Raw genomic sequence first — 23,351 nt, 5'->3', positions numbered from 1 at the left:
ATCGGTGTTATTTTAACACCGGGATAATATTATAATTTTTATCGTCGTGACGCAGGCTGAACAACTGGACCATCTCCATGATGATTTATATCGCGACCTTTACCTGACACGTCGAAGAAGTTTCCTTATGAGAAATATGATCGAGAAGAGTTATTTTAACAAGTGTTCGAGATAATTCTGACGAAATTAAATCGGGAAAATTTCAATCATTACATCACAATCCGTTATAAATATCGAAATAAGAAGATTTAATGTGTTTTATCTCGATGAGAGAAAATCATGAAAGATCGTGTTAAGAGCGGATAATATGAATTTAATCCAGTTCTATCGAGCTACCCCCTCGAAGGATAATATCACACTCGAAAATACCAAAAGCTGATCCGTTTCGGTTGCATATTCGAGGCGAGAGAAGATCGGCATTGAGACGAGGGATATTAATCTACGCCACGGTGGAGCAAGCAGCACACAAATAACAACATAGAAATAACACGGCAGATCTAGGCAGACCTTGATCGTGGATTTACAAACGGGTGGTATATCATCGTCGTTTCACGGAACACTTACGAACCTATCATTGAATGATTCACGGTTGAATCACAAGACAAGAATCGTCTCTTAATATCGCATTAATTGCCAATCATAGCAAGGCTTGGAGTCTACGAATTGAGCTCGTGTGATTTTCGATCCTGATTCATCACCGTTTATTAGATTAGGTGGATGATGGAAATTGTCAAGTCCAAAGAGGCGAATAATTTTATTATATCGTGCTCAACGATTCTTGAATATTTCTACACTTTTACAACGATTAAAATATCTCGTTGTAAATGGAAACGTTATATTTATCGAGGATTATTGTTTATTTTAAAAACGATACTCTAATACATCTTTGTGTCTGTCGCGATAAACGATCGTGCCAACGATCTCGTGTTGCGCTTTCAACAATATATTTATCAAAAAGAACTCCATTTACAATGGGCAGCGCCATCTGGGCAGAGCTAAACAGCAAGCCGATCGCCGCGAAAACATGGCGTCACCGGAAACTAAACATCCCGCTGCGAGAAAACACTTGGTAAGCTTAACACTCAAAGCAACCAGCCCACAGGAATCCGGGTGCAAACAACAAACATCGCTGTCTAATGATCCACAAAACCATAATAAGAGCAAAGGAAATTCTATACTTTACACCAGTGAAACACGGCCATCTCTTCACACTCTTGAAATAAAATTGAAAAATCATAAAAATCATCATTGAAATTCTAACGCATCGCATATAAAGAAATATTTCGACATCGAATAGAACTCGTGTTAAAGATAATGCGCACGAGTGTAATAAACCTTTAAAGAGAATCTTAAGAAATAAACGATTATAAAACGAACAATTCGAAATAACTTTAACCTAATACCAATGCACACATTCGTCTCGAGTCGTCTCGACTTTCGAACGGGGAATCCCTGTGCTGGTCACAACGAAAAATCCAAAGTGCCACTCGAGAGCAGTGTAATCCTCCGCTTACGCTGGTGGAGGCGCGCGATTGCGTCGCTGGAACAGGCGTACGCCATTCGAGAAGATAGGAAAGAGGATCCTTCTCTGCGTCTCTCAAGGACAGTGACCTCCATCAACCCTGTCCGCCATCGTGCACACACATCCAGCGTGATGATGATCCCTGACCCGCCAGATCGAGAATCTCTCAATTTGTCGAAGCTTGATTCCAAAATTGCGATAAGACAACGAGAGAATATTTTTTTTCTCCATCTTGGATTTAAAAATATTCCAAAGTGTCGCCTCACTCGAGGATTCGAACGGAATTATCGAATCCAAAGCTGGATCCGATTTTGAAAATTGGTCGCGAAATGACGATAAGATTTTTAGGCAACGAGAGAATATTTTTTTTCTCGATTTGAAAATATTCAAAAGTGTCGTCTTACTCGAGGATTCGAACGGAATTATCGAATCCAAAGGTGGATCCGATTTTGAAAATTGGTCGCGAAATGACGATAAGATTTTTAGGCAACGAGAGAATATTTTTTTTCTCGATTTGAAAATATTCAAAAGTGTCGTCTTACTCGAGGATTCGAACGGAATTATCGAATCCAAAGCTGGATCCGATTTTGAAAATTGGTTGCGAAATGACGATAAGATTTTTAGGCAACGAGAGAATATTTTTTTTCTCGATTTGAAAATATTCAAAAGTGTCGTCTTACTCGAGGATTCGAACGGAATTATCGAATCCAAAGGTGGATCCGATTTTGAAAATTGGTCGCGAAATGACGATAAGATTTTTAGGCAACGAGAGAATATTTTTTTTCTCGATTTGAAAATATTCAAAAGTGTCGTCTTACTCGAGGATTCGAACGGAATTATCGAATCCAAAGGTGGATCCGATTTTGAAAATTGGTCGCGAAATGAGGATAAGATCACTTTAGGAAACGAGAGAATATTTTTTCTCGATCTTGGATTTATTTACTCTGTTTTTTTATTATTTATAAAAATTTACAATACGTTGAAACTAATCGAAAATGTCGTCTCACTCGAGGATTCGAGCGAAATTATCGAGTCGAAAGTTGGATCGGATTTTTACCGCAACATCTCGACATAGATGAAATAATTGATCCGAGGGATTAAGGCGGGACCGAATACCGCGTTGGCAAATTGAAACGCGAGGGGGGCAGAGCGTGCATTCGCAATTTGTGGCCCGATTCGTGAAAACGTGCACGGCTCCTCCAGCGCTTTTCCACCGCGGATTAAACTTGAATCGATTTTATTGATTAGGCATCATTTGCGTTTGTTATCGGGTTTCTATTAACCGGGATATATAATACGATTCTATTCTTTCCTCCGTTTATTCTTAATTAACTGCTCGTAGAATTGTACACGCGCAATCATTACACGCGTATGCAGCTCGACAAACGCACTTACTTATCTACTCCCAATCTTAACTCGATATCAAGTTGATATCCAGAGACTAGATCAGGAGTATCGTGTAACAAATTGTAAATAAATCTCGATAATTATTTGATTCTTCTGATCGAAATTAATTTCCACGAAATATCAACAAAATTACGCGTAACAGTTTCGCGTAAAATGGTTGAAAATTGATTTCTTTCGGGCAAATCTATCGCCCCTCCTCTTCCTTCTCTCCAACCGTTGGCAAGATCTTCGTTTCGTGGATTCGTTCGCGAGAAGGGTAATAACGCGTTGGTCATATTTGTACAGTTAAAAGGAGCGGCGGAAGCGCATTAGAAAAGGGGCGTTTGTTAAACTGGAGGGAGGGAGGGGGGGGGGATCCTGCTCTGGTCTTTCTTTCCACGCGGGAGAGGGATTACACGACCGCACCGCACCATTGTTCCACGGTGTTAACTTTTTCGACCGGATTATATTCTTACCATGGATGTTGTTGTTCCCTTTTTTCCCTCGCCATTAATCGGGAGGGCGGCCATTTTGACCATTTGCCCGCTCCCTCATTTTCAATAACGAAAACCGATATTTTTGGATTCTTCTTAACAATTTTCCAATCGTTATTTAATTCGATGAAATGATGCATGTATATTTAAAAAATAGTGGTATTATATTATTTTTGGCAATATAATTAAAAATCATTATCGTTAAATAAACGAACGAACGAGAAGTTTCTCTTTGTGAATATTTCTGATACATTTAGAAGTTTTAGAAGTGAGAATCGGGCAATATTAGAGAGAATGTGTGCATACCATTGGCAAATAATACAATTTGAAAAGTTAATCGAATATCCATAGCGATATATACAGTCGAGAGAAACAAGAAAGAAGAAAGATCGAATGGCTTACAAATCAATGGGTACACTTCTTTTATTTTTCATCGTACATATATATATATATATAAATATATATATATATGTGTGTGTGTGTGTGTGTGTGTGTGTGTGTGTGTGTGTGTGTGTGTGTGTTTGAAAGAAATACGAGGTTTTCCATTGGAATTTTTCATTGGCTTCCAAAATTCCTTCCATTTCCTCCCTTTATTGTATTCGCTTCCTTTTCATTATCTTCATTGTTTCACGTTTCCGTTTTCATTAATCTCTTCACGCGAAACTTTCCTCCTCTTTAAAATTGAATTTATAATTCTTTCACGGAAATTTTCTCATTCCAAATTTTAATCAATTCGAACGAATATTACATCCATCTGTGTGTATCAATAACATATTATTTCATTGTAACGCGTGTATTATACATATTTTAACTCGAATAAATAAATTATCGTTCAATTAATCCCATTAAACTTATTCACTCTATTCATCCACGTTAAAACAGCATAATACTTCATTTTACTCGAATCTTATGTAAAATTTCTATATTTTCAAATAATCTTGTCATTTCATCCAAGAAAGAAACACAGGTATTCACGTTACCTTACAAATCGATCCAAATTGCCCTGTGTGCACCGTCTTCTTCAACAAAATAAAATCTCGATACACACGCCCCCTCGTCGTGTCTCGATTTCTTCGATTCTCTCTCTCCTCGCCTCGTTTCCCCGCCTTTAAATCGGCCTTCGAGGCGAGCACAGATCGGTGGAGCAGCCAGACACACACGAGAGCCCGCTTTTCAGTAGTGCAACCGTACCTATTGTCGGACACGAGAGACCTTTCTCCTAACCGAGCTCCACTTGATAATCTGCTCGACTAAACTAAAGAGAACCCTATCGACACTCTGATTGTACTGTTTATACGCAACGTCGAATTGCGAATAATTTTCGTGTGTTATTATAATATAAAATTGTAACGTTGATACAACTTCTTTGGGATCGTAAAAAATGGTATTGAAGGTAGCTTCGAGTGTGATTCGTGCTAAATTTCTCCAATTAATATTATAATTCGTGAATGAGGTTTTCCTTTGTGTCAATCCTTGTCGAAACAGGATACACTAACGAACACGATCGAGCATTGCTTCGATTTAAATTCTTACCAGAAGCTGTCCGTTATTTCCTTCACGAGAAATCGATCGGACATTACCCCCTGGAATCGTACTTTTAACTTTAGGCGTGTCCTTGGGAGATAATCGTTTCACACCGTAACAGGTGTGATCCCTCGATCCGCCGTCATTTAACCGCCTCTATCGTCACCTGGACGGAAGAAACTTAAGAAGAAATTCACATCGATTCCTCCATCGCCGGACGAGGAGAGGCGAAAACGCGTAACGATAGCCGTGAACACGTTGCAAGGTGAAACGCGAGGGTATTTTCCGGCACGCGCAAGGGTGTGGTCACGTGACTGTGACGGTGACAGGGGCGGATAAAACGGAGGAGGGTTGCGAGCCAAGTTGCCATGAAGAATTCGAAGGCCACACGCGACTCGAGTCTGCACACACGAGCTTAAACTACTTTTTCTTTCTTTATCTCTCCCCCCATTCTCCCCGCTATACGCCAATCTACCATTTCCTCCTTCCTCTTCCTCTTCGCCGCCTCCTCGCTGCGTTCCACACCCAACTCTCTCTCTCTCTCTCTCTTGTTTCGCCTTCTCTCTCGAACCGTCTCTCTTCCTCTCGGGATATATACTACATTCCCTTCGTTCCCTTTGCCACTCGAACAGAGTACACGTTCGGATTGCACACGGTTGATTCGAGGAACTGCCATTCCCGCCGCCTCTGGAACTCTCTCTCTCTCTCTCTTTCTCGCGCGAGCGTAAGTGGCGAGAGAACCAACAGCATCGACGTTCCCGATATAACCTCTTGAATACGTCGGGGAAATCACCGGGATGCTGATAAATTTATGTACCGCGAGATGTACTCGGGCATGCCCTCTCGCGATCGATGTGACCGGATCGATCGGTGTGCTATTGATCCACACGAGGTTTGAAAATCTTGTGAAAAATTTTATCTGAGAAATTGTATCATTAATATTCGTCAAATATCTCTATTTGAATAATTGTTAGATGCTTCGATCTAGTTTATCCAGTTTATATTTTAGATATTTATAAGTAAGTTTGTTGGTTGATATATTGATTTATAAAACATATTTTGAGTAACGAAGTAATTAAAGTTATAGTTCAAAAATATATAAAAAATCGAAATAACGTATTTCCATAAGAAACTGAAAAGCAGCGCCATCTACGCGTAACGCAATATTGTCGGACTTTCTCGTCGATTCTATCGCTTCAATTTTTGTCGGAGTGCTCGTTATCGCGGATCCACGTTACTCAGCGTCCAAAGCGACGAAAACGGCGTCGGAGACGCGATAATTTTAATTTCACTGCGCTCGATCCGTCGCCGCATCTGCGCATCGTGGATGGAAACGAGCAACGAGAATACACGAGCGAGTATGCGGAGGCGAAAGAGTGGGGAAGAACGCATTACGCGTTCACGTGCTGGGAAGAATGCGATTCATCGAGCGGCCGTGGTGGCGCCACCCTGAAGGACGAGAAACGCACGTTTCAAGTGGCTAATTATCGCGCGGGACGATGCTTGGTAAAAAACGAAACCGCTGTTTGAAGAGAGTAGCTATTACGTAAAAATATTAAATAATATTTTCTCTCTCGAAGGTTTAAAGAACTAAATAATATCAAATCTATTGCGAATAACAATTACACAACAAAAAAATTAATATAATTTTATAGCCCAAACTCGACCACATTCTCCCCGATCCCTTCGAGGTAAAAATACCACGAAACGGCCATTTAAGTAGAAGCGTAGTCGGAGGTTCGAAACGTTTGAAACGTTTATACGCGCCAGCACTTGTTCTATTATTATGATTCACACTGCGCACGATCGCCGGTGTTAAATGGCCATGCTCGTGAACCCTTACAGCGGTCAATTAGTCGCCGTGCATTAACCGGCTCACGTTGTCCGGCACTTTCGAGCGGAAGGTAATTAAGCTGATTACCAGCGGGAATCTTTCGCGTACGTCTGTCGCTCTCTGCATTCCATCATCATCGTGTACAAGGGCTTCCTACCGCTTCCTGTACAAGCGGTCTCAACATCTTCTGAATCTCGTACGTACTCTCTCAGTGCCCTCCGAAATTAATTTTTGGGAATACCAATTTAATCTCAATCTCATTCGATGAAAACGTAAATATATAAATCGCATACTTGTGTTGTACGTCGACAGCTGTCTCAAAGCCCTCTCAAAAAAATTCTCAATCCTCCTCCACTCCCCTCCCTCCGGATATTTTACGCACAACTCGATCGTGAAAAAGCCGGTATGCACATGTGAAGCAGCGGTATCGAATCGATTTGCACGCGCTCTCGGTCAACAAACTCCTCGAGAGTGGTGGTGGTGGTGGTAGTGGTGACAAATTTTCGGCCAGTTCGAGAGCTTGTACTCGCGCGCGCGCAAGAAAGAGAGAGAGGGTACAATTTAACGCGTGGTTAATGACTCGTGGAAAGGGCGAGCAAGAACGTAGCGAACCGAGAAGGAGAATAGAGAGAGATAGAGACAGAGGTCGGGTTACGCACGGTGAAAGGGAAACGGTTGAACACGGTTCAAGCGGGGGATGGCGCGCATAAGCCGAGAAGTCGAGGCAATATTCTCGGCCGAGGGACACTTCCCGCGTAGGTTAAGCCGCGCACACGGCTTCCTGGGTCGATATCGGGTGCACCGTCGACGCGGATATCGCGTAACTCGATGATTAACCAACCCTCGGGACAAACCGACGTGCCGAAGGGCCCGCGTCCAAAGCTTCTGACCCGCCACGGATAGACACGGTGCGATCACACGGGGCGCATACTCCGCCCGGATCGATCCGGGGGATACAGTGTGTACCCTTTAAATTTCGCAGTGACGCCTCGCGCGACTAATTGGTCGACGGATCGATCCTGAGTCGCCACCGTTCATAAGGACGTATCGCGGTGTTTTAATAGGCAGCCTCCTTCGACCGATTGCCCTCCAAAACGGTTTCGTTTGATGTTACTTCTTTTCGAATCGAAGGATTAACTTGACTCTAATTGATTTAACTCTTCGCAAATGATCACAAGGATGTGGATGGAACTGAGTTGGAGTTGTTTTTGCAAGGTGAAGTTAGGATTTCAAGACTTCTTTGGGATTATTTTTTTCGGATTGTTAGGAAAGATTAAGTTAACTCTTAATTTAATTAATCCTTTTCATCTTTAGAAATTAGAAGATTAGATGTGAATAGAACTGAGTTGGAGTTGGAATTATTTTTTTGAATTAGGAAGGATTAACTTAACTCTTGATCTAATTTAACCCTTCGCATCTTTATAAATGATCACAAGGATGTGGATGGAACTGAGTTGGAGTTGTTTTTGCAAGGTGAAGTTAGGATTTCAAGACTTCTTTGGGATTATTTTTTCCGGATTATTAACTCTTAATTTAATTAATCCTTTTCATCTTAGAAATTAGAAAATTAGATGTGAATAGAATTGAGTTGGAGTTATTTTTATAAGGTGAAGTTGAGGGTGGAAGCTAGAATTTCGAGGCTCCTTTGGGAAGGATTTTTCATTATTTTTTCGGATTGTTAGGAGAGATTAACTCTTAATTTAATTAAATTCTCATCTTACAAATAATCACAAGGATGTGAATAAAACTGAGTTAGTGTTAGAGTTATTTTTATAAGGTGAGGTTGAGGTCGCTCTGTCGCGTACATATACCAAGTTTGAGGCGTTCCAGAAGGTAGTGACTCCTTTAACATTATTTTTTCGAAGAATTAACTTCTTCCTCTTAAATAATCAAGATATGAGTGAAATTGAGTTAGAGCTATATGTTAGGCATTGCAGGTGACATTATTCTTTTCGAGTTGTTAAGAAGAATTAATCTCTTCTGCCTTAAGTAATCACAAGTATGTGACTGAAACTGAGTTATATTAGATCTGAAAATAATTTCAAGATTCTTTCGAAATTATTTTTTTCGAATTGTTAAGAAGAATTAATCTCTTCTGCCTTAACTAGTCACAAGGATATGAGTGAAACTGAGTTATATTAAGTTATGTATCAGGCGTGTCTGACGTGAAAATAATTTCAAGACTCCTTTGACATTACTTTTTTCGAATTGTCGAAAAAGAATTAATCTTTTTATCCTAACTAAGTGAATGAAACTAATGTTAAAGTTAAATTTACTTTTACAAGGTGAAGTTACGAAGTTGGGGGTCGAAGTCACTTTCTTTTAGAAAGTACATGCACAGACACATAGTGGTTGATAAGGAGATGGATTATGGCGATTTTATTTAGTAAGACCCATCCAATTGAGAGAATTAATGGGAACGAAAGTGAAAGCGAGATAATTTAATTCGAAAAATTTCTCGATAGGGAGCGGTCTCCCTCTCGCGGGCAGAGCGCGATGCTTTGCTCGCCGCGATGCAAACTTTAGTTACGAAATTAATGCATCCTAATTTTAGCGAGCGGAGGGAGGGGAGGAAGCCCGGTTTAATCGAATTTAGTTGCGCAAGGATACATAAATAACCCGCCGCGAAAACTTCCCCGCTTTCTGTCACGCGAAGCATAAATTGCACGGTTCAAAGGAAGGTGGCTTTGAGAGGGCGGCGAGTCGGAGAGAGAGAGAGAGAGTGTGGAGCAGCCGTGGACATTGCGGAACGGGACGTGATCGACACCTCTCTCCTCTCTTCTCGAGCAAACGGATATTAACACGCGTTTCGAAAAACTGTGGACGTCGGAAGCCCGATAATTCTTCATTTTTCGAATTAAAAAAATGTTATAGATATGACACCTTCTCAAATTTTTAATATAGATAGCGTGTTAGATGTGCACGAGGAAATAGGTTTAATTATAAAGTAGTTTCTTCGACATAACTTTTTATTTACACAATTTTTCTCCTACTCTTCTTTTTGATTTCCTTTAATAAAACTTACTAAACTAAATATAATGTATTTTCGTTAGAATATTAATTTACAAAGATCTTTTGATTCGTGTAATTATTATCGCTATTGATTTATATCGCGAGAGATATATTAATGATCAACAATATTTTAATGATCAACAATATTTTAATATATATATATATATATAAATATATATAATTACGTAATTCTAGGGACTTTTGTTAGTTGATTGGTAACCTTTTTGAATAGAAATACGAGTGCAAAGGTGATTGAATGCTTCTCGAAAAGAGTAAACCGAGGTAAAGAATGATGGACGAGTGAACGAATTTTAAACGTTCTTTCTACCAATTTTTCTTTATTGTTAATGTCAATGAAAATTTGTATATTATACAAATTGTGGAAAAAATATGATTCCAAAGTTTTATATCTCCACATATTTTTTTAAGATAATTATCATACCGAGTTATGAACAAAAATATCATCCGGAACGATCAATTAAGCAAGTTTTCTTTCGCTGTAAATTCGTATTAATTTCGCTCGACTCAGTTCTCTTTTTTTCTTTAAATTCGACGGGAATCCGCAAAAGTTGCAAGCTTTTTAATTAGAACCGCGCGCATTTAAATCTCCGCGCGGTCGCGGATCTATTTGCGTTCTCCGTCGTTTCGAAAGCGTTGGCTAATTAAATTTGATCATTTCGAAGCACGAATTCGAAGCGTATCGGATGATGCTGATGATTCTTACGCCGAGGGAATCGAGGAGAAAACGGATTTTCCCGTCTGCTGCAAATAAATCTTTTTTCGCGCTACTTTCAATCAAAGCGAAACTCGTAAGAGAAACCGTTCCATTCTTTTCAATAATAGTCGACTATGATTATTTTTATACAATTGTCGAAATTCGACAAGCTAATTTCTGCTCCACGAGCTGTTTGGATAATATTTCGACCGTTAAAGTCACTGCGCGTTTGTAGATTTGCATCAGCTTTATCCTCGAAGCTGGCAACGAGAGGATAGAAAGGGCAAAGAAACGAGGGAAGCGACAAAGTAGTGGAACAATACGTCGAGAGTTTCGAGAATGCAATTGACTTTTGCCATGATGATATCAATTACGATGTTTAATAAAATTGTTCTTTTCTTTTCTTCTTCCTTCAATTATCCCTATTAAAATCATTCACCGCGCGTAAAATCGATACATAAAATCGATACTAAAACGATTAAAAAATTTAACGATAACGTAAACTTCTTTCGATGAATTCTTCCTTTCAGAAACGATATATTCTTTAGACATCGATAGTTCAATTATATTTTATATCCTACTCAATCCTTTCATAAATCTCTCGTAGCGCAAGAAAAATAGGAGGATTTTTGAGGATTAAAACGATAAATAATTTTTTGGAAATTTATCTTCTAAACTCTATGAAACAAGTCGACGGGGAAAAATTCGAGAACCGCGAAGCATGGTTAAACGGAGGAGAGGGGAGGAGACTGGCCAGGATTCGCGCAAAGTGCGTGCGCGATCGCCGAGGAATTAAAAAGCTCGGCCGGGCGAATTCGAAACGCGTCTCAAAGCGCGTTAACATCGCGTTACTCCGCGTTTTAATGTAACAGGAGAACGCGTCTGCACCCTATTTTCTCTGTGATTTTGAGCTCTCCGACCGACCATCCCCTTTCTACTCTCGTTTTCCCATACACAACCGACGCGCCACCCTTTCCTCCCTCCCTCGTCCTCCATTTCTCTTTACCTTTGAGACCCTTTTTTTCATACGCGAGCACACGCGAAAATAAGCGTTTACCGAGAAGAAGGGTTGCTACACTCTTTCTCTCTCTTATGGAGTGCTGTTGTGATCGATACAGTTATTTAACTAGCATTCGTGGAGGCGGTTGTTAGCCGACAAGGATATTTAAAAGTCTATGCAAAGAAGTGAAGTGGCTGGTAAGATTAACTCAAATTTATTTCGAACGAGTCGTGTAATAAATAAATTTGTGAACGAGCATTTTTTTCAATTCCAGATTTCAAGATTCGAATTCTCTATCTGTGTATCGAGATATAGATTTTCGAGCAATCGAGCGCAACAAGCGAAAGGAATTAGAACACTGAAACGTACATACGTGTGGTTGATTTCAAACCTCTTTGAAAAATTCCACGTGAACCCAGCGAACGAAAGGATGGCCGTCGAAAGTAAGGCGGACGAGGACCTAATGAAATTGCGAGGAAAAGAAGAAAGGAGAAGAGAGAGAGAGAGAGAGAATCGGTTGTAGGTGGAAGGAAAGTGAAAGAGGGGCTCGACACAGGGGTGGAGAGGGGGCCGTACGAAGAGTGGTTGCTGCTGCCTGTGGCTCCTACGATATCGATTTCCGATACCGGCATTTAGTGCTCTGTATATTCTGTCTACTCCCATACGTGTCTGATATGGGGACGATGCGGAGAGGCCATCACAGGTATACCCGGTGATGAGCGGTGCTACTAGAGGGTGCGCCTCTGGCCGATGTTGGCCGATGCGAAATACAGAGAAAGAGAGAGAGAGAGAGAGAGAGAATGTCGAGACGAAGTTTAACGTTTTGGTACTTTGACCCGGGCTCTCTTTGCGCGCCTATCCAAGTGACGAGTGAAAAGGTAAATGGTGTACCATTCGAGTAGAATAGGGTGCATGAGAATGGGTATGGAAAATCCGGTAGGTTGAGTTTGAGATAGAGTAATTGTTCGTAGATGTCCAATTAATACGTTAAAAGAAACTTCAAAGGGCTGAAATCAGATTGTTGAAAGTAATTGTTTATTAGTTGAAAAAGGTAAATGTACCGTTGTGGTCAGTGGTGATCGGTGGAATAGGATGTGGATATGGATTGATCCAGAGAGTGATAGGTTGAGTTTGATAAAGTTATCGATATCAGATTGTTAAAGTAATCTTTGTTTATCACGACAGCTGGAAAAAAGTAAATGGTACCATTGGTCATTGGAGTAATAGGACATAGATATGGAAAATCCAGAGAATGGTAGGTTGAGTTTGATAAAGTTATCGATATCAGATTGTTAAAGAAATCTTTGTTTATCACGACAGCTCGAAAAAGGTAAATGGTACCATTGGTCATTGGAGTAATACGATATGGAAAATCCACAGAATGGTAGGTTGAGTTTGATAAAGTTATTGTTGCATTGATAAAACGACTGATATCAGATCGTTAAAAGCTGGAAAAAGGTAAATGGTACTATTGGTCATTGGAGTAGTAGAACATGGATATGGAAAATCTAGAGAATAGTAGGCTAAATTAGATAAAGTTTGTTGCATTGATAAAGCAACTGATATTAGATTAATGATGGAAAAAGATAAATGGTACCATTGGTCATTGGAGTAATAGGACATAGATATGGAAAATCCAGAGAATGGTAGATTGAGTTTGATAAAGTTATCGATATCAGATTGTTAAAGAAATCTTTGTTTATCACAACAGCTCGAAAAAGGTAAATGGTACCATTGATCATTGGAGTAATATGGATATGGAAAATCCACAGAATGGTAGGTTGAGTTTGATAAAGTTATTGTTGCATTGATAAAACGACTGATATCAGATCGTTAAAAGCTGGAAAAAGGTAAATGGTACTATTGGTCATTGGAGTAGTAGAACATGGATATGGAAAATCTAGAGAATAGTAGGCTAAATTAGATAAAGTTTGTTGCATTGATAAAGCAACTGATATTAGATTAATGATGGAAAAAGATAAATGGTACCATTGGAGTAATAGGACATAGATATGGAAAATCCACAGAATGGTAGGTTGAGTTTGATAAAGTTATTGTTGCATTGATAAAACGACTGATATTAGATCGTTAAAAGGTGGAAAAAGGTAAGGTACCATTGATCATTGGAGTAGTAGAACATGGATATGGATTAATCCAGAGAGTGATAGGTTAAGTTTGATAAAATTATCGATATCAGGTCGTTAAAGTAATCCTTGTTTATCAGAGAAGAGCTCGAAAATGCTTAAACCATGGAATCCAAATCCACCGTCATCCTAATTACCCCCTGTAAATCTCTTCCAATCTCAACACCCCTATTCCAACAAAAAAAAAAATCATCAAATCACCTTCTATCAAAAAAAAAAAAAAAAAATAAACAAAAGTGACGAGAGTTAAACGCTAGTCATTTCTTAATGGCCTCGTATCTCAGAGTTCATTCGCATCCATACGGAGAGGAAGGTTTCTGACCGTCCGATAGGCCAGGACATAATTAGTCCGGCCACAATGGGTGGAAGAAGGCCGGCAAACTCGTCGTCATTAATCACTTCTCTCGGTTTCCACCGAGAACACCTCGTACACATCTTCGACCGCGTATTAATTATCGCGTAGGCGTTGCTGCTCTCTTTGTTTTCGCGGCAATCGCCGGTTCCGTGTCGAGATTCTGTGCACCCCTCGATATCGAGCCCGTGATTTTCTTTTCCACGGCGCAGTCTTTGCGCAGAATCTCTTCACCTCGAGCGGATCACGGTTATGAATAAGAAAGTGGCGCGGGAAGTGCACGACGCCTCGTTCCAGCTTCAACCGCATCTATCTCGCTCCGAGTAACCCTCTAACGACTGCGGGACTCGACTGGGCGGGCAAACTTGTCCCAGTTTTGACGCCTGTCACCCCCCACCGTGACAATGAAGCCGAGACGAAGAAGAAGTATTTTGTGATAAACTGGCTTCGTAGCGTAGTTTCTTGAGAACGTCGTAGCGAAAAAAACCTCGTATTCTAGCAAAATTTCAAGATGAACTATATCCAATAAAAGAAGTAAAATTTTCAAAAATAGATTGAACACCGTACTTCATATCGATCACGAATTTTCCAACCCCGAACCAGCGCATCTCCTCTTCCCATTTCCACAAACCTGGGAATGCCCACAAAACAACGTATTACGTAACGGAGTGGAAATCATCGATCGGCCAGAAATTGTCCTCCTCTCTGTTCTCCAAACCACTCCGCGTGATTGCATACACGTAACGATAATATTCGAAAACGATTTTTACGAAACAACATATATATATAATCCTTAAAACAACTGGTTGGTATTATCGATTGGTTATTCAACAGAGAAATTATCCACGTTCGATCGCACGCGGTATCGATAAGGGCGAAACGAGGAGGCGAAGGAAGGAGGCTTCTTCGAATATGGCCGAGAAATTGAAGAGGGAACGACGCGGTGCTGCATCGACACGGGCAGGAGACGGGCGAAGGGGAAAGGTGGTTGGTAATCGATGCTCAGCACCAATTAGTAAAACCACCCTGCGTCGAACTGCTTTAAACCGGTTCACGGAGCAACGCACGGTGGAGGAGAGACGGAGGAGGCCTGATCGATTTTCTGAAACTCCTTCGAGCCGATCCTCCCCCCGTGATTCCTCCTCGCGCGGATTAACGAGTCCTGAACGATTAACACAATGTCGTGTAACACAATGATCTAGGCATGTCACCCTCATCCCTTAACTGGTTTCCTAGGCTTCGCGTTTATCAAAAAATTGCTCCAGGAATGTTGAAAGGAATATTAAACTTCTCTTTCTTCCTTCTTCTTAGAAATTTTGTTCAAAAATTGATCTTTCGTTTGCTTTGGATGTTCGAGAAGATCCACCACTTTATGCGACTTTTGTAATTTAATTTTGTATATTGTAATATATAAAAAAAGAAAAAAATGCGAATTTTGATTTATTTAGGTGCCGCGTCAAATGAGCAATACACATTTCATCGAATCCGCGAATATAAACACGGGGGAATTAATTAATCGCGTTATACATCACGGAATCAAGTATCGAGGAGGATCGATTCGATTGAAACAATGGAGCAGCGATACGCCGAAGCGATTTTAATTTAGCCACGTTAAGCGTTTCCACGGTTCCAATAATGCGAGACTTCATCGCGAGTGGAAACGTTGGCGCGCTCTTTTCTGACTCTGACGTCGGAAAAATCCACAGCACCTTCCCTCTGCCCTGTCTCGCTCGCGGCGAGAATCCTTCTTCGCTGTCCTACTTTCGAGAGACTGGTGGTAGGGTAGGCCGAATGGGATTTCTACCTTAGCGAGTAGATCAAAAACCAATATGAAACTGATATTCTATCTCTTATAAAGCTTCCTAGTATGGTGGTAGAACATTGGTGAAGTGAAGAGACTATTCAACTAAATTCACTCACCCAACTTGCTTCTGGGTACGAGAGAACGAAGAGCGAAGTCAAAAATTTGATCCACTTTAAAAGATATTCGACTTTAGCGCCAAAATTACGTAGCTAACGAACTCGGTTCGTTTTCTTCATACTTCAATTCAATATCGAATTCGATTTCGTACGAATTTTCCATTCTGCGGAAAAAAAAATTTTGGAATTATAAATCCCTAAAATTCTTAAATTCGATCATCGATTTCGAAGAATAAATTGCATTGTAAATCTCTTACTGTCTAATTGTCTTACTGTCTTTGATGTTACAATACGTGTATATGCATGGAGAAAGTAGAGATGCGCGCGCGCGCTACAGCATATGCGGAAAACGTATCCTTGGTTAGTTTCGTCGTCCTCCTGGTCAACGTTCTTCCATCGGGCAGAGATATCGACCGGTAGCCCGGAGGATGAGACGCGATTTAATCCTACGAGAGAGGAACGAGTGGGGCAAGCAAGTCTGTCTAAGCGAACGGTCGCTATCGGTTCGCGCGAAAGCGGATTGCCTCGTGAAATAGTCAGGCGACGGATGAAAAAGCCGGCAGAGCCCGACTCGCTTTTAAGCAAATAGACAGATTCATTTTTGAAGAGGAACGATCAAGCGGCCTCCTCTTTCGTGGGACCGTGTTTTCGTTGGCCGAGTAAAGGATTCCTTCGAATAATTTCTTTCTTTTTTGGCCGATGGTTTATATTGGTGGTAGGGGAAAATATATGTGTCGTATGTTGGTCGAATTTTTTTTTTGCTATCTGTATTAGTTAAAATTTAAATTGTCCGATTGTAATATTTTCGCAAAAGAGCAAACTTTATTTCGTCGAATCGATATTTTGAGTTATTTCGTGGCTTCGAGTAGAGAGAAAGATAGAAATTTGATGGGATTGCTTCGTGTTCACGGTTTTATTTTTCCGGAAATACTTATCGATCGGTGCTTTACTTAACTTCGAAGTCACCGAACTGGCCCCATTACGTTTATACCGTTAACTATATGGCGAATTGATTAATCAAAATCAATTTATTTTTACCTTATCAAGAATTAAAGAAGAAAAGAGATTTTAAAAAATTTTTTTGCATCATCTTTTCGTATCGTTTTCTATCTTTAGGTAAGAACACACGCATTTCTTCGATCCCGCAACGTGACTTTTAATTCTTCCGAATCTCTCCAATTCGTACGCTTTACGTACGTATCCAGTTCATAGATTCGCCGCGGCACGAGACCTCGTCTCTCGGCTCGCCACGAAATAATCCTCTCAGGAATATTTCTACCGGCTGGTAGCCGTAGTCGGCGTCGTCGTTATCGCGGTACGGTAACGATCGTTGGCGTTAAAGTTGCTAGAACGAAAAGGATAGAGCGAGAGCGAGACAGAACGCTAGAGATGGAAAGCGAAAGATATATAGAGAAAGAGGGAGAGAGAGAAACAGCAGCGAGTCGAGAGTAAGTACGTCGGTGTAAGTTGATCGCGTTTGAGGAAAAGAGACAACTATATGCAACCCAAGAGAAACGGTACACGAAGGCAAAAGGGGCAAGAAGGGGAGGGAGAATAGCGCTAACCGTGGCAGAACGAAGAGAAAGGGCGCTTTCCTCTCTCGCGTATAGGTGTGTCTACCAGAGACCTCTTGCGCGAGGGAATGTTAATTAATTAGCGTTGCGGCATTGATCACGCCGTTACTTTGCACCGGTGCGCCCTACGTCGACGCCGGCAGCATCGTTCTCGTCGTCGACACCGGTGCCGCCTTCATTACCCGAGAGCCAGTACGGTAATGGCAGACTATGTTCTATTCGGCACTACTCTGACTCCTCGTCGCAAAACCACTCGTCTTCGAGGACTCTGCTTCCTCCACTTTCCCCCACTCTTTATTCTCGTTTCGCTTGTTTCTCGTTGTGCACACCGTGTCGCTTGTATCGACGAAACTGGTGCGCGCGTACACGTGGTCGTTTGCACCTGTGGTGTAAAACTTTGTGGATTTTGGCGAACGAGAGCTTGTTAAAAACAGAGAATTCAATTGTTGACACTGGAGATTGAGTGGATTCTCGGTATTTCGTGAAAATCTACATTGCTTTAAGAGCTTGGATATCACAGTGGTTGCACACTTATGAGGTTAGGTTAGATTGAATTATTTCGGATTTAAAGAACAATGGAAAATGAATAGCCGTGATTCTAAAAACTCTCGAGGACTTGATTAAACGTATTCACACGTTCTACAATGAATTTTTCAATCAGAGGTCTGTGAAATTATGATTATCTTATTTCGTTGGAAAGAAAAAATCAGTTTGGTAAAAATTTCATAGTATATTGATTATCTATACTGAGAATGGAACACGGATTAGTTTTCCGATTTTATCTATTCGTTCGGCTTTGCTGAAATCGGTTCGCGATATCGTGTATAATGTTGCTATCGGAAAAGATTTGAATTTGGAAATTTGGAAGTATAAAATTACAGCACGATGAATTATTAGTCATGCTACTTTTACCGTCAAAAAAGAATATGAAAAATCTTTATTGTATTATTTCATCTTTCAATACTTAACCTAAAATTATCCAAAATTTCGCTCGTGCAAATATCATCCTTCGCTATTCGTACGAACTGAACATCATCGATTCATGAAGAGGTATACCTATTTAGAAGATTGAACGTGGAGCACTGTTACCTTCGAGAAGTAGGTAGGTAACTTGTTTAACGACCACCCTTAACGGTAATCGATAAGCAACGCTATCGCGACTACGGATCCCAGGTCATCCAGAAGCCTGGCAGACGATCGATTCTACCTTTTCCTCTCTCTTTCTCCCTCATCCCGCTAATGGCAAAAGGAATACACCGATAATCTCGAAGGTGCATAACGAACGAGGACGCAACCAAGTTATCGATTCTGCAACTACGGGGCGGTATCGATGGATTCTGTGACCGTCGAATGGTATCGAAGTTCCGAACGTTCTGTTAGGTTAGAATTCTAAATACGCCGCATGGACGAAATAATTGGCGGATTTCCCGTACAAACGATTTTGTAGCCGGATAACCTGATCGGTATTCTCCTGAGAATCTCTTCTCTTTGGATTAAACGAGTAAGAATATAACGTTATAACAGCGAATGAGATCGTAACTTTAAGTAACTTTTCATATTTCATATAAATATTTTTAATAAGAAATTATTTTAACTCTATTCTTCTTCGATCGTGTTAAGATCATCCATTAGCATTCGACACAAACTATCCAGCAAAAGTATCTTATCTTTTTTCCAGGAGTTTCTATAAGGACTTCACCTTGGCAATATCTAAAGCGAAGAGGAGTTAAGGTCAAGGGAGCATCCTCAGCGGGAAAGAGAGTGAGATATTAGTCCTTCGAGTCCCTCGAAATTACAAACGAGAAAGCCGCGTCTAGAATAGGCCGGCCGACCAGAAGAATCGTTTTTTCCCGCGGAGAGATTTGTGTCGACCAAGAGTTTCCTTAACTCTGGTATCTGGGACTCGAAACTACCCACGTCTTATCCTATCCACCTACACGTAAAACACTCCCCTTCCGTATCTGCGTTTCGAGATCCTCCGCACCAAGGCTGGAGACCACCTACTCCTGGACGAGGCTGTTACAGGAGAGAAGAAGGGTAGGTAGAGTCCTCTTCCTCACCAGAGACAGGCCTCGTGGTATCCAAGAGTGGTAATACCTACCTTAAGGAAAGTCAATAGCTTCGAGCCAAGATCGCACTTTTTTCCATCGCCTATCACTTCGTTTTTCCATCCTATTCTTCTCCCCAAGCTTGACAGATTCGTTCTTCCAAACCACGCGCTTTTCTGGCGTCGAATAAAAATTCAGATTGGGGCATCTTTTTCTCCTCTCTTCTTCGAAACCGAGTTCTGATCCGTTTCTCTTCCCGAGTATCTAATATTTTATTCACACAATTTGGCGATAATTAATCTATCTCGTTTTGATTTCGATGGAAGCAAATATGTGTGTGATCGAGAGTGATGAAGATTGGTCGAATCGAAGATGATTTTAATAATTAGGAATAAAAATAATTAGAGAATTGTTTAATGAAAAAACAATTTTTAACAAATCAATTGATGTATATCGACTATGGTTAAGAGATGGGTCACTCGATGCAAGATTGAATTGATGTCAAAAGTGATAGAAGAGGTTACGTTATTTGCGCAAGTGAGACACGTGGTTGATTTGCAATGTAGAATACACGATGTTTGCGAAACAGTTGAAGGTAAACCGTGAATTTTTCAAAACGTTCATGGTTCTTTCCATACACAAATACAAAATTTACATCGAAATAGAGAAACTGGAATAGAAACGTATCTTCTGTACATCATTGAAACGAAACTTCAAAAATTTGAATTCTACTTTATATTTAAAAATCTTCTAAACAATCTTTTAATTCCTAAGCAAAGTTATTTGTTTCGAAATTTTGTCAAAAATATAACAAACGTCCTAAGACTTTTCATCATCTGCTGAAACGAACATCGCCGCAAGTTTGCCAATGCTTTTATGACGCATCATTGTAATAATTATAATTTTTAAACTTTTTCTCTTTCCAAACTTGTAACCTTTCGTGTTAGCTCGAACCGAATACTTGCCAAATTTCGATATCGAAATACGAGTTCGATCAATAATTGAAGATATTCTAACGCATCTAACCTCTCTAATAACATTAGAAGATAATGAGATTAGAAATTAGAACCCGGTAATACCGACACGCTCGATATCATCGCGTCGAAAAATATTCAACGATTCAACGCAACGTATGATCTTATTGTTTGCCTATTCTCGACTGCCACGCGCTTTTCACCCTTCGTTTCATCACAGAATCGTTAACAGAGTTAACCCTTGGAAACCCTCGCCATTGATTTTATTCTCGAGATCATTTATTTATGAAAAAAAATCTTCAAAGAAAAATAAAAAATAAAAGACAACATAAATTTCTTTGTATTTTTATATACGCACAAATACAGCCGACGAGTAGACAGCAGCCATCCAAACCAAAAGAATTAAAATATTGGCCACTGTTTTGAACGATATCATACAATGCAAAACTATAAAATGTAATTTTTTCAATATTATATTTGTATCATTTTTTACTTTTTCGATCTTTCACGGTTGTTTTTTTTTTTTTTTTTTTTTTTTTATATATATTTTCTCGCTATTGTAAAACAAGATTGTGTTTTCGAGAGGAATATTGGAGCTTTTATTCGTGTGTGTCCTATGTTCCTTCCAATTTAGAAGTTTGTTTTATTTATTTTTTAAAAATTTTGAAAAATCAATATATATATATATATATATATATAGATTTTCATTGATCAATGGTTTGAGATGGAGATAAAATTTGTGTATTTTCCAAATTTTTTCTACTAAAACTTGTAATGTATTGAAAAATGTTTTCATTCTTGATCGAATGTGAAAAATAATTCCGAGTTGATTGGTAACCTTCCTAAATTCGAGTGCAAGATTGAAATTGTTTAAAGCAAAGGTTTCTGAAATTCTGTAAGTTTCTTAAAAAAAAAGTAACGTTTTAAATAAATCGTTACACATTTTCTATTTCACATATCCGAGATTATTCTTGGAAATATTCCCATCAATAAGAATCATCAATAATAAGGGCGAAAGCGTTGGTGAAAATTGTTCTTGTAAATTTCAAATTGCAATTTTCACGATGTTTTATTTTTTAATAGAGATGAATTGAAACACAACTCTTCATAATTCAATGTACTTGCTAATATCGATACAAACAATTAAAGAGAATTTCAATAATCGAATTATCTGAAATTATCTGAACAACTGGCTACAGTTTAAACATTAGAAAAAGCTATTTTATTATTACAAATATATTAAGAAATGGCTTTTGTATCATCGTTAATAATCGATTACTCTATTTTATAAAAAAAAGATCAAGGGATCAAAAAAGTTTTCGTGCAAATTTGATTATAATTTAATTAAAAGAAATTGATGAACATTTTCGTATTCGATAAATATAATTATACATCAGTTAAACATCATAAATAATAAGAATAATAATAATACCATATAAATACTAAATAATACAAATATTATATTCAAATATATACTACAACACTACATACCTTTACCGTTTTTCATTCGAAATTGAACGATTTTTCTTTTTTTTATTATTAAATTTAAATCCAAAATCCTCTTAAAGTAGCAAAAAAATCTTGAAGTTAAACTCGCTTTTAATTCCAGCCTCAACGATATAATCTTCCAACGAAGGGAGGGGACGAAACGAAAACGAAGAAGAGAGAGAGAGAGAAAAGACGAATACGGACGAAATCCAGGAATAAACGCGGGGAGAAAATCGATCAGGGCGGAAATACCGAACGCAGACGGTTTAAGGATGAAAAGGAAAAGGGGTTGGTCCGCGAGCGAGGCCTTGGAGCGAAGCAGAGCGAAACGCGGTTACAGAAGTAGAACGAAGGACATGCATCACATCGAGTGGGGGCGTTCGAGGCGGGGGTTGGAAACGGGTCGTCGAGGGACGACCGGCACAGGACCGGTGGAAATGGAAGAAGCCCCGAGGACGACGATGGCGTGTGCCGCCTCGTCGCCTCTCTAATGCAACACGACGCGATACCGGCGCGGACTCGTGCTTCTGCTCGAGGGTTGAAAAAAACTGGGAGGTGGTTCCTCGACACGATCTCAAATTCACCGAATTTTTCTCTGAACATTCTCGAAGATCGACTATATTTAAAGACAGTCCCTGGAATTATTTTTATTCACTAAATATATGTATGACAATTAAATGTAGAATGGCGAGGTACGAAAGAGTTAAAGTTCGAGGAGATGTTGCAAAATCGGATCGAAACTTGATTTGAACTCGAGACCACGAAATACTATATATATATAGTGAAAATTCGTCGTGTCGAGGTTCACCGTCTTGTCTTTGTCCGCGGTTCAAAGGTTGGCAGATAGATGAAAAACCAATATATGGAACTGATGTTCTACTATTCGAGTCCAAACCTCGCGATTCGAAAAGAAATCTATAATTCTACTTATCGATTGATAAAATCCAATTGCTGACGATTTTATTGAGGTTAATAGGGGTTTGTGTCAAATGTGATATAAAATCAATTGTTGCAATTCTATTGTTCATATAGGGTTATTAATTATAAGAATATTAACTTTTTTAAAATTAAGTTTAATTGGTGGATATGTAATAATAATTGCTCATGGATTAAGTTCTTCTGGTTTATTTATTTTTTTTTTTTTTAGTTAATTCAATTCATAGACAAACAAAAATAGTCGATTAATTAATAAAGGAATGATTAATTTTATACCTTCAGTAGCTTTACTATGTTATGTTCATCTAACATAGGATCACCAGTTTCGTTAAATTTAGTAAGAGAGGTTTTATTAATAATTGGTTTAATAATTCTTCATTTAAATATACGCTTATTATTTTAGTTTTACGATAAAAATTCCTAGATAA

At 39.4% G+C, this 23,351-nt stretch overlaps 1 protein-coding gene and 1 long non-coding RNA gene across 5 annotated transcripts in view; one reads left to right on the top strand and one right to left on the bottom strand.

Annotated features, from left to right (window-relative positions):
• Positions 1 to 23,351, bottom strand: part of mam (neurogenic protein mastermind) — a 214,835-nt gene that overhangs the window by 25,346 nt on the left and 166,138 nt on the right. The gene's annotated exons all lie outside the window — the stretch shown is intronic.
• On the top strand, positions 6,771 to 23,196 carry LOC116414431 (uncharacterized). The gene is made up of 2 exons (XR_004224964.2): positions 6,771 to 6,956; positions 22,109 to 23,196. It is a non-coding gene; the product is annotated as an uncharacterized LOC116414431 (long non-coding RNA).

Source organism: Apis florea, unplaced genomic scaffold (assembly GCF_048593485.1).
Source record: "Apis florea isolate Af1SG1 unplaced genomic scaffold, ASM4859348v1 contig_3203_pilon, whole genome shotgun sequence".
Classification (NCBI taxonomy): domain Eukaryota; kingdom Metazoa; phylum Arthropoda; class Insecta; order Hymenoptera; family Apidae; genus Apis; species Apis florea.
This window is presented reverse-complemented; position numbering and strand designations above follow the sequence as displayed.